The 10,758-nt window shown below is 39.9% G+C and overlaps 1 protein-coding gene across 3 annotated transcripts in view; it reads left to right on the top strand.

Annotated features, from left to right (window-relative positions):
• Positions 1-386: 386 nt before the first annotated feature.
• The window catches only part of ankrd11 (ankyrin repeat domain 11), a 91,784-nt gene continuing 81,412 nt past the window's right edge, over positions 387-10,758 (top strand). Inside the window, exon 1 of one of the 3 annotated variants that reach the window (XM_046389623.1) lies at positions 387-703. The gene's annotated coding sequence lies outside the window, so the exon portion shown is untranslated. Of the gene's footprint in view, positions 1,013-10,758 lie in introns of all 3 variants that reach the window. The other 2 variants (XM_046389631.1, XM_046389613.1) reach the window with 2 other exon arrangements.

The following is a 10,758-nucleotide window of genomic DNA, read 5'->3' as shown; positions in this document are numbered from 1 at the left end:
TCCTATATTTGAAGTCTGACACGTCCATCAAAAAGAAAACATAATGAGAAAAACATATGGTAATTACTGAAATCCATCGTTATACTTCTGAGAGAACTGAATACAGATATTTAATACATCGTTTGCGTCAATACCCCACTTATCAACTTTGAAAAATGCTTGCAAGTATTAAATTTCCTGTCGTTGTACAGATGGACGTTTGCATTTTGAATAGGATATTAAGATTTTAAAGGCAAAAGGAACAAGTCAATAAACAAAGTTTAATGTTTCTACAAACAGAATAAACAAAGCTAGGTGTTTCTGTAAATCCGGAAAACGAGTGCACCCAATGCCTGTACTCCATTTCCTTTTCTTGGTCTCCAACTATATAATGGAGTGTGGTCTCTCACGATTGAAACTGGGAACTGCGGTCAGCCACGTTGGAGCCTTGTTTGTGTTTGTTCTGAACCGAGATTAGGATAGCGTGTGGATCCAAAATGGCGTCTATTTCATTTTGTACGGAAGCGGTATCCGCCCACAGCTCCAGCGCCAATCAGGATACTCGTTTCATTCCCGAAACGTTTCCGTTCCGAGCGTCCACACACTGAAGTCAAAGGCCGCTCGAATGGGTTGGCGGAGTGGATTAAATCGAGACAAAATAAGATATTTTGATGGTGTACGTGCACTCAAGCAAGCGTGCTGTTGTACAAATGGAGCAATGAAGGTTCGTAGTCGGTGGTGAAGATGAAATAGCTACGCTGTAAGCGAGGTTTCGTGGAATTTTATTGTTTTTTTCTTTGGACGACTGGTTGTTGAGCTGCACTGTTTTAACAAGCTAGCGCTAGCCTCGACTGTAGTGAGCTGCTTTTGAGCTGCGATGGTCGTCGTGAATTTATGCGGATGTCTCCGGACCAGTCTATACTGAACCGTCGGCAACAAATGGGATCATCCAGCATCGGCCGAACACATCGCGGCATAGACTAAACAATTAAGACTCAGACACCTTCTTGAATTTGTGGAAATTAAAACGGAGGTAAGTCGCATTTACTATTCCAGCGCGTTAACAACAACAAACAGACTGACTAAAGCAGCCCCCGCCGTTAGCTTGGGTTGATCTGTGTTGCGACAAAGGTCAACATGTAGAATCTTTATTTACGTAGGGTTTCTAAAAATGTAGACGCTTTTAATATGGAGAGGTTTCCAGATTTGTGTGACTTGCTTCATTTTTATTTGAAATATACTGATTTTTAGCACCGCTGGCACGCAGCCTTTCTGAGGTTTTGCTTAGCTGTGTTTTGAAATACCTCTAAATCGAATGCAAAAGGCATTAATTTTGCATCTTACATAAGTGTATCATAAATCATTGTAACAAATGAAATTTAGCTATGGTTGGTCATTTCCCATGTATGATTTGATTGGAAATGGCAACGTGGTGATGTTTTATAGGTAAATCTTAAATGTTTTGATTGAATAAGCTGTACACATTGATACCATACATGCACGTATGGTAACAGCTTAACAGATCTTGTGTGATTGTAAAGGCCTGTCTTGGAAACAGAAATGATTGAACTAACACTGTCTGTCTACAGTAAGTCTAATAGTAATGTTAAACTTAAATTTGTTGCATACTTCACTCTAGCACTAAGTGGTTTCAGCAATATCCCAGACAACACTTATCATTACATTTCTCAAGGTAGTGCAGTAATAATATCCAAACGCTGAACTATTTTTTTTGTTGATCTAAAGCAGTATTAGTCTCCCTGCTTTTCTGTTAAAGTGTGCACAGCATCGTAAAATCCTGTCATGAAGCACCATGCCTTGTCCACTTACTGGTCTGTTCTGCAAGGCTGACTAGAAGGAAAGCTATGAATTGGATTGTCACAACTAAAACTCATGAAGAAAATTTGTTTTGTAGGACTGTTGAAATAGCTGCTTAAATGTCCACAGCCTAACTGGATTTTCAGGAAGTTTACGTATACAGTTAGTTGACTAACAGCACAGTGTGTGTCTGGGTAACGGTTGGTATTACATAAGTTAGTTTAGTGCAGTGTTTTTTTTGTGTTAAATTGTATGTCATTCAGGGGCACAACATGGTGGGATTTGAGATGAGCTGTAGAGGAAATGGAATAAGGGGGAGAAGCTCTCCACCTTGGTGCAGTACCAATGCTGAGGAAAAGACTGCAGTGCCGCTGGTGGTGTTTTCCACCAAGATACTGAGTGTTTTAGCTTGTTGGGGCGTTCATGTTGACTACACTGCAGAGGCAGTGATGCATATCTCTGTCTCGCTCGAGCTTGTGTAGGTCTAATTTGTCTGTGCTATAGTTTAATTCTATTAAACATCAAGATTGTGAAGTGAGGGATTTATATCTGAACTAGTAGTGTTTTTCAGAATTCTGAACACATTTTATCTCTAATGCATTACCATATATCATTGATGTGTTGACATTGTGAATACAAGAAACCCCACATACAGAATGAAAGTGTCACAGAAACTCAAGTTTCTCAGTAACATGTGTAATCCTTGAGTCAGTTTGTATGATAGTTGAATTTCTTTGCACTTTGGTGTTATATGCTGAACACACATTTTTCAGTGGTCTGTTATGTAGCCACCACAATTTATTTTTTTAATCAATTCAAATTAAATATTTTGATTAATTCAGTGAACTCAACAAAAGACGACAAGAAGGAGCTATTAATGCAGTGTGTTCACAAATGTGATCTTGAGGCACTTGAGTCTTGCCACTTGACTTCAACTTTGCTACCAACAACGTGAGCCCTCTGGACTTGCGGTTTGACTGAAACTTGCAAGACAATGACTTGGTCCCATCTCTGGTTCCTTTAAATGAGGCACGATGAAATGTCATCCTGATGCAATAATTTAAAAAAAGTGTATTTATTCTAGTTATTTTAGAGTTTTGGGCCAAATCTATTGTCATAACTAAGGTTAGTTGTTATGCTTCATGACACGTGTGAACATTTGGTCCCATATATTTCCCATTAGTGATGATGAGATTTTGCCCCTGTTCCTATAAGTAGTATGAGAGGATTAAGCTATGCCCCCCTCCCAACAGGAAATGGAGTTCTGCTTGGTTCAGAAAGGTCATGAGATGTGATTGTAGCTTGGGGTTACACATGTTTTGTGCAATAGAAAAGCAGGAAATGTTTCTGTAATTCTGCCCTTCTACTGAATTGGGTCTTGTGTCTCACAACTCTTTAGACTCCATTAGGGGCTGTATTAGGCTGTATTAGTATCTATAATGCGTTATTGGCGCATTTATAGTGTCTTATGATGCATTCATAATGATTCATGACTACACTTGTAAACACACATAATGCTTTCTGATGCATTATAACACCAGTCATTAAACTTTATAAATGTAAACTGTAATGAATTTAAATTTGGGGGTCTTTTTGATCCTCTTGATATTTTATTAACCGGAGGTTGACCGATGGGGCCTACTGCATCATAATGTTTCATTGTTGGTGGTAAGTCAAGTGTAATGCATTTTCACATGTTTAAAAGAATCTATGCTGCATCTTAAGTTAATGATACTGCATACACTATTATGGCACAAAATGAGTCCTTATGACAGTTGATTGTTAAGAGGTGAGTAAAGACATAATGCATAATAAACCCCATTACTCAACCTGTAGTTTATAACCCATGGAGCATCCATAAGACATTTAAACTTGTAATTCATTATCAGCCTCACCTGTACGTTTTAGGACTGCTGATGTAGTGCATCAGAAAGCATTATGTGTGTTTATTGGTGCAGTCATTAAGCATTGTAAATGCATTCTAAGTCACCATGAATGCCCTCATAAAGCACTACTATGCAATCTTCATAAGAAGAGTTACCAAAGTAACTGCTGTAACATAGTCACTGGCCCCCTGCTGCTCCCATTTTTTTTCTACTATTCCATGGTTTCCAAGGTATTCTTGATGTTGAATGCAACACACCCAAACGAAAACAGAATGGCAAACTTGTCTTCTGGCAGTCAGCTACTTTTTGCTGTGTTCAGACTAAAAGACTGATACAAGACAAACTCAACTGATGCATGACATGCATCATTGCAAAAACACAAGAGTGAAGGCAGCAGAACAAGACTCTCTTGATTGCTGTGTTTGGGTGGCTCAGCAGTAACAGTTGTCAGCCACGTGATCAAGTCGAATGATAACCCGTGAAACTCATTAAATAACCTATTGTTAGTATTGATATTGAGGCTGTTGAACCTAAATGAAAGTGGAAATGTCATCAAAATAAGAGAAGCGTGTCTGGGATGATATACAAGAGATGGCAGAGTTTTTTCAGGAAGCAGAACACTGAACAGAACACTGCAGTATTTGCAGGTCAGCTCTCGCTCGTCAGAACATGACTCTGCATATTAACTTTTCATGATTTGCTATGTTCTTATAGACAGTCATTTTTATTTATTTTATCCTCCTGTCCGCGATAGTTGTGCCCAGAAGGCATTGTGGTTTTGGGTTGTCCGTCCCATCGCCATCCCCTTTCTTGTGAATGTAATTCTCAGGAGGGCCTTGAGGGAACTTCTTCAAATTTTGCACAAATATCCACTTGGACCAAAGGATGGTCATATACATGTACATTACAAGATTAATAAAAGAAAAAGAGAGTAGCACTGTGTAAACATCTGGTCAATTAATCGAGCACATACCTGGTGTGAAGCATCCACATTATAGAATTCGTAGCTTTTTTGCAGCAACATACATATTTTACGTATTGCGTTCCACCACTGGTGTGCTGATTTTGAGCTTCATGTGATTGATGTTGCACCATGTAACAAAGCTTTCTATCACTCCTTTTAAAGTCACTGAGCCATATCTTGTGTGTACCTGGCTAACTTTATTTGCCAGTGAAACATTAAGCTGGACCATACTGTCCATGTCATTAAATTAAGTCAAAAGCTGATAGTAGCCACTGGCAGTTGTTTCAAGTTTACTTTTGGTCCCTGGTTTGTATCACTTCCTGTTTTTGTTTTTGACAGCAAACGTTTTTGTATGAATTGATTCTTTTACCTGGGCTCCCTGCAATTTTTTAAGAGAAATTATTTATTTTCACTTGTTATTTAGAATTTTGTTCTTGAGTTTTTAAGTGAGTAAGTTTAGGTTGAGCAAAATAAAGTTCTTTAGTTGGGATATTTGTATGGTTACTAACCTTATATTTGGAGTGGCTTGATGAGACAAGTCCTTCTAGTGTTGGAACATTTGATGAGTTAGTCAGCAGAAAATGAATCTCATAAAGCCTAATTAGTCAATTAAGTAATTTATCAAGTAAAAATGCCCATCCCTAGCCCCACTCCTGTCCTTTTAACTTGATTCAGGTTGCAAGTATTTCAGGTACATGTCAGTTATCCATTGATCAACACATCGTTTTGCAAAAGTTTACATCTCAGTCTGTGCCTGTATTTACATAATGTTCCTCTTGAAAATAACTAGTCTAATTAATATTATTCTGAATAATCTGTCATAAATAAGTAGTATAATACCGTGTCTCCTTCTGTATGTAGCGTTTCTCCATCCAAGTCATGCTCGGATATCTCTCTGTGTTCTGTATGTTTGCACATAATTAATATTTTTAAAAGGCAAATGTATTTTCTTCCATTACTTGATGTAGCATTTTAAGTAGCAGCGAAAAATTCTGTTGGTCATGTTAGATTTCTTAACAGTGAGACATTGCAATGAAACCAAACTTTGTCATTTTATTTGTATGTGTTATTATAAGATGTATTATATAATAATAGGATGTGTAGGTGGATGACATAGTACGCAGTATATTATGCAATGTAAAACAACTGTTGTAAGAGGGAAAAGAAGCCTTTAGCAGAAGCTCCAGCACCCACTCGGCCTGCCTTCTGTCCATGCAGGCTCTCCCCTCCCCCCTTGTGCTAAGAGTGTGGTCCTTTTAGGTAAACAAGTATGGCTACTCCTGTTTTTGCCTGTCTTTGTTTCTGCCTTTCTTTTTGTCCCTCTGTCTCAGTTTCTCTCTCACTCCCCTCTCTTCCTCCCTGTTCGAGTTGTGTAAATCTTTTATAGCTGCTGTTCTACCAGCACAATCTCTGCGGATACTCAAATGGCATCTGAAGCCCTTTGAAATTCAGCCTAGTCCTTTGCCCCCTCCTCTATCCTCCAAGCGAAATGGAACAAAATGGCGGGCCCCAATCCTGCTGTTTGTCTCAGGGAGTGTAGAGCCTCATTTCGGGGTTTAGGAGGTCCTGATGGCTGATGCCGTCTTAAACTCGAGTTTGGTTGTGCTTACTTTCTAGCCTTCCGCTGCACTGCTCTCGATAATATTTTCTCTTCCCCAAGTCTCTTGCACATCAAAGAGAAAGCTTCTCTATTCTGGCATGCCGCTGCTTCTCCAGAAATGTGCTTTTTAGACTTGGCTTTTGATCTTTAAGATGGAAGCTTAGAAAAGGAATATTTTGTGCTTTTATTTTTAGGGAAACTTAGTGATAGGCTTGATCATAATTTCAGGTATGCAAAAAAATTCAACGCTTGTATCGCACAGGAATATGCTCTTGGGATTTGATATGTCTTGCGTTTCTGGCATAAATACATTATAACGTGTGCTGACCAGCAACTTTGATGTTTATCATATTGAATAAAGCTTTCAGATTTCCAAGATAGAATCAATGTCCTTTGCAGTAAGGTGAATAAACATATTTTTCTGAAGTTTATAAAAATAGAAGTGGTAATAGATGTAACCTTAATGTATAAGAGTGTTTGGTAGGGAGTTTAGATTTGTAGAGCTTGGTCTGAGTGTACAGTTTGATGTATCTGTGTATGCCTAGGTTACTGTTTAATTGGTCAGTTTAATCTTTAATTAAGACTCATCTATGATAAGTTTGAGTCTCATTTGTCTAACTGGCAACTGCAAAACTGACCAACACATCTTCTTAGTAGTTTTATTGGTTGTAATATTTGTTGTAAACATACTATTGAAATTCATGGTAGGTGATTTAAGGATCTTGAAGATAGATAATGATAATAAGTGAAAGTCTTGGCTAAAGAAAACGTATTTGCATTGACAGAACCTGAGTATGTAATGCTGTTAGGCAAATTTCTGTGTGCCTCAGTCTGGGCTAGCATGAATTAGGGGTGGTGCAAATCTGGAGACAACAGTTGGTGTCTTGATGGGATATGCTGCTGAGCAGGAGGCTGCATGGAATGATGTATTATCCATACGTGAGATTGGAAATGTTCTGAGGTTAGTCGGCCAGGTCTGAGAGCTGATGGCAGAGACAGTCTGTGTGGTGTGTCCCTCTGGGCTCGGCTGTTCTGGTCTGTTCAGCCTGTTGCTGACACATGGGAAAAGACAAGGCAGACTGGCTTGCCTGGACTTCCTTACCTTCCCTGTTTCTCCTGCTCAACCTTAAGGCCCTTTTTATGCGTAAAGCTGAGCTGTCCCGACCATATGATACCAAGGGTTACAATACGCTATGTTAGTTCATGAACAAGTGCACATATCACAGCAAGAAGTTGGAGTGAAAGTAAGAGAATTTTATCTTTTCTGATGCTGTTTTTCTGCTAATGCAACTCATCACTTATTGAACCTGCAGCCTCGAGCTTTTTGCAGCTGGAGTCTTCAGGGAATGGAATTGTGTAAGGCCTTTATTCTTAAATGACCATTGCAGTTGTTGCCAGAAGAATTATAGAGTGGGTTGCTCTGGTATCAACAACATAAAGAGGTTGTCTAAATCTATTTTGGGACATTTTAACCAGTTTTGTTGTGTTTGTCGCGTCAGGTTTACACAGTAAACTGGTTAGCCTAAAGCTGCAGACAGTTAGTGTAGATTTGGCAATAATTTGGTGGTGTTGTGTATTGATGGTGGATGGATTACCACCAGTATTTGAATTGTTTTACTCGAAATCAGAAGCTTTGTTTTGTCAGATTGTCATAGTGTCCCAAAGGAATGTTTTGACACCATTTACACAGTATCACTGTTCAAGAACTGAAATAATACAGTTTTATTTTTTTGCAGTCAAATTATTGTTGTGACGGATTTTTCTTCATTGCAGTGTCAGTTTGGTCTTTGGTTTGGTCTCCAACATGGCATCTTAATAGAAGAATGATTTCAGTGTCGGATTGATGGTAAATGCGATATATGGGAAAGCAGTTTTGTCTTTTCTGTTCCCCATCACGGTGAAATAGAATTTTGTTTCCTGTCCAAAACCAACCTTTGTCAACCTGAGATAAATAAAATATGCCTGGGATTTATTGCCACTTTGATGAACTGCTACGTGCTGACTATTGGTGTCCTCAGAGGCAAACAGCTGTATCATTTTCCTTTAAGCCGTCTTGTGCCCAGCCAACCTCTTCATGTTGGGTGTAAGCTATAAGCTGAGACAGGGGGTAAGGGTGTTAGGACAAAGCGTTTGGTGGGGGATGGTAGACGAGGTTTGGCCTGGCTGAATCTCAATCACCAAGGGCCTTCAGTGGGGCTGGCCTTTTGATGGGCCAGCTGCAGCCATTCATCCATCCATTTACATTGAAATGCAACAACAGGAAGGGGGGAGGGGAGAACTGTGGGGAGATGGGCCTCTGTGCTTGTGCGGGTGGGATGTGAATGAAAGGCAAAGGCATACCAAAATACCGAAGAGATGAGGTCCATCAGTCGGGGCCCATGCCCCTGCTCACCAGTACGTGCAGCCATACTTTGTTTTCCTCCCAGCATGCTGTGGGGCAGTATACTAAACACAAAGGATCTAAGCACCCTTTTTGACCAGCACATGCATTTTTACCACTCAGCTCTTTTCTGTCTTTACAACTAGGCTGATGGCTGTAAAGAGGTTGTGATTCATCCCAGTGTCCGTTTTAACAGCACTCTACTGTTACACCTATTGTTGGTGCTGCTTTTTGTACTCTGCCTTCTACATATTTTGTGGGTAATTGCCTTCAGACAGATGCTGTACTTGTTTGAGTTCTTTATCAAGGCTTATTTGTGAACTCTGTATGGGCTGCAGAGATTCAAGTTTTTGTTCCTGGCTCATTGTAATAGAGGTCATATTGTGCTGTTGGCTGGTAGAAGAAGCCCGTTCTGAAACTCATCAGAGGCTTCAGACACTAACTGTAGTTCAAATAAATGAGGCCACTGTGTCATTTTCCTGTGTTCATCCAGCTTTCTAGGATAACGTGGATGTCTTCAGAGGTGTGCATGTGACATTTATTGAGAGACATTTTGGGTGCTATGTTAAACTCATGTGCGGACTGACAGTGGTACTGCATTAAATCTTTTTGAATGCGGTCTTTTAGTTTTCCTCAAATTTTACTCAGTTGATCTTAATTTTCAGTGAGAATAGGTCCCTTATGTTCACATCAACATATAGTGGCCCGATAATATCAAATATATTGAAAATATTATACTTGTCCCCAAAGGTTAGTTCATGTTGTGTTGTGGGGCTTTTCAGTGTTTTGTGTGGTGAAGATGGAGTGCAGTGGGGTGGGGGTGGCAGAGCTGCTGCTCAGTTACTGAGACCTGGGAACCTCTGTAGGAGAGATAATCTCTCAGAGCTGGAGTTGAGGAATAAACAATCAGCTTTTAGTCTGATCTCGATCCTTTTGCCACTCAAAGGAGAGCTCAGAGTTAACTGTTTTAAACTTTTGTAATTAAAAACTGGACTTTTATTCACTCTTGTTACTCATCCTGTTTGCAGCAGCGAACCAGGGTGCAGTGTATGTGTAACCTAATTGGTCTGTCTTTGTACTTGACTGCTGCCTGGATGGGGAAGTGTTCAAGAGTACAGAAAGGAGAGGGTGAAAGAAGAGAAGGAGGGAAATAACCAGTGTTTCTGTTGAGTGCTGAGTCAGCCAGAGGTGAGATGCACATATCTGACTGCCACTGTTTACTAGCTTACAGCTAATGTGCAATAAGGTATTCTGGCTGTTTATAGGAATGAGACAAATGATCGCCCAGTCAAACTTGTGCATATAATGTGAGGTGAAAATTTGCTTTTCTTTCCATGTGAACACAAGCATAGTTTTAAATCATAGAGATAGTTTATTATTTAGTCTCGTTCCCAGTTCAGCACTAACAGTTTGGGTTGGTGATGCACAACATCAGCGGTCTCCATGAATTGTTTGCAGGTTATATTTGTCACGGACATTTAAACCTTCCTGGACACGTGGAGCGGTATGGAGACTATGCTACATGTCTGCCAAGGCTGCTGATAATTTCTGGGCTGCTGCATTGAGATCTGCAATCAAATCTGTATTTCATGCTCACATTTTCTATACAAGAGGGGCACTACCCCCAAGTACCCACCTGATACAAATATTGGCAGTGCACTTATTTTCTATATCATGTCTGAAAAGGCACGAGGTGTAAATAAAATGTCTTTATGCTTTTTTTGGTGCGGGGATCGGAATTAGCTATTATGTTTAACCAGAGCAGTCAGCAGAGAGTGGAAAATCACATCATCTTCAGTCAGCCTGCACAGGGACTTTCCCTCCTGAATATGTGGCAGCACAGAGGCGTTCTTAAAGTGACAGGCAGGTATGTGTTTGGCCCTTGCACTCAGGCTTGTATGTCTAGATTTTGCCCCCGTGTCACATTGTGAAGACACTTCAGCAAGGTATTTGTTTTGCCCAGAAAGGAAGCAGTCTAAGTGAAAAGTGGAAAATAGGAGAACAGGAAATATGGAAGACATTTAAAGTTGGCCTGGAGCTACCAATAATCTTTCCAGCATTTCACTGTGTTTGTCTGCCAAGGCTTGGAATAGGCACAGATCTGTGATTTGGGTGACTAGAGCTAACCAGA

The sequence above is a fragment of the Scatophagus argus genome, chromosome 1, assembly GCF_020382885.2.
Source record: "Scatophagus argus isolate fScaArg1 chromosome 1, fScaArg1.pri, whole genome shotgun sequence".
In the NCBI taxonomy this organism is placed as follows: Eukaryota; Metazoa; Chordata; class Actinopteri; family Scatophagidae; genus Scatophagus; species Scatophagus argus.
This window is presented reverse-complemented; position numbering and strand designations above follow the sequence as displayed.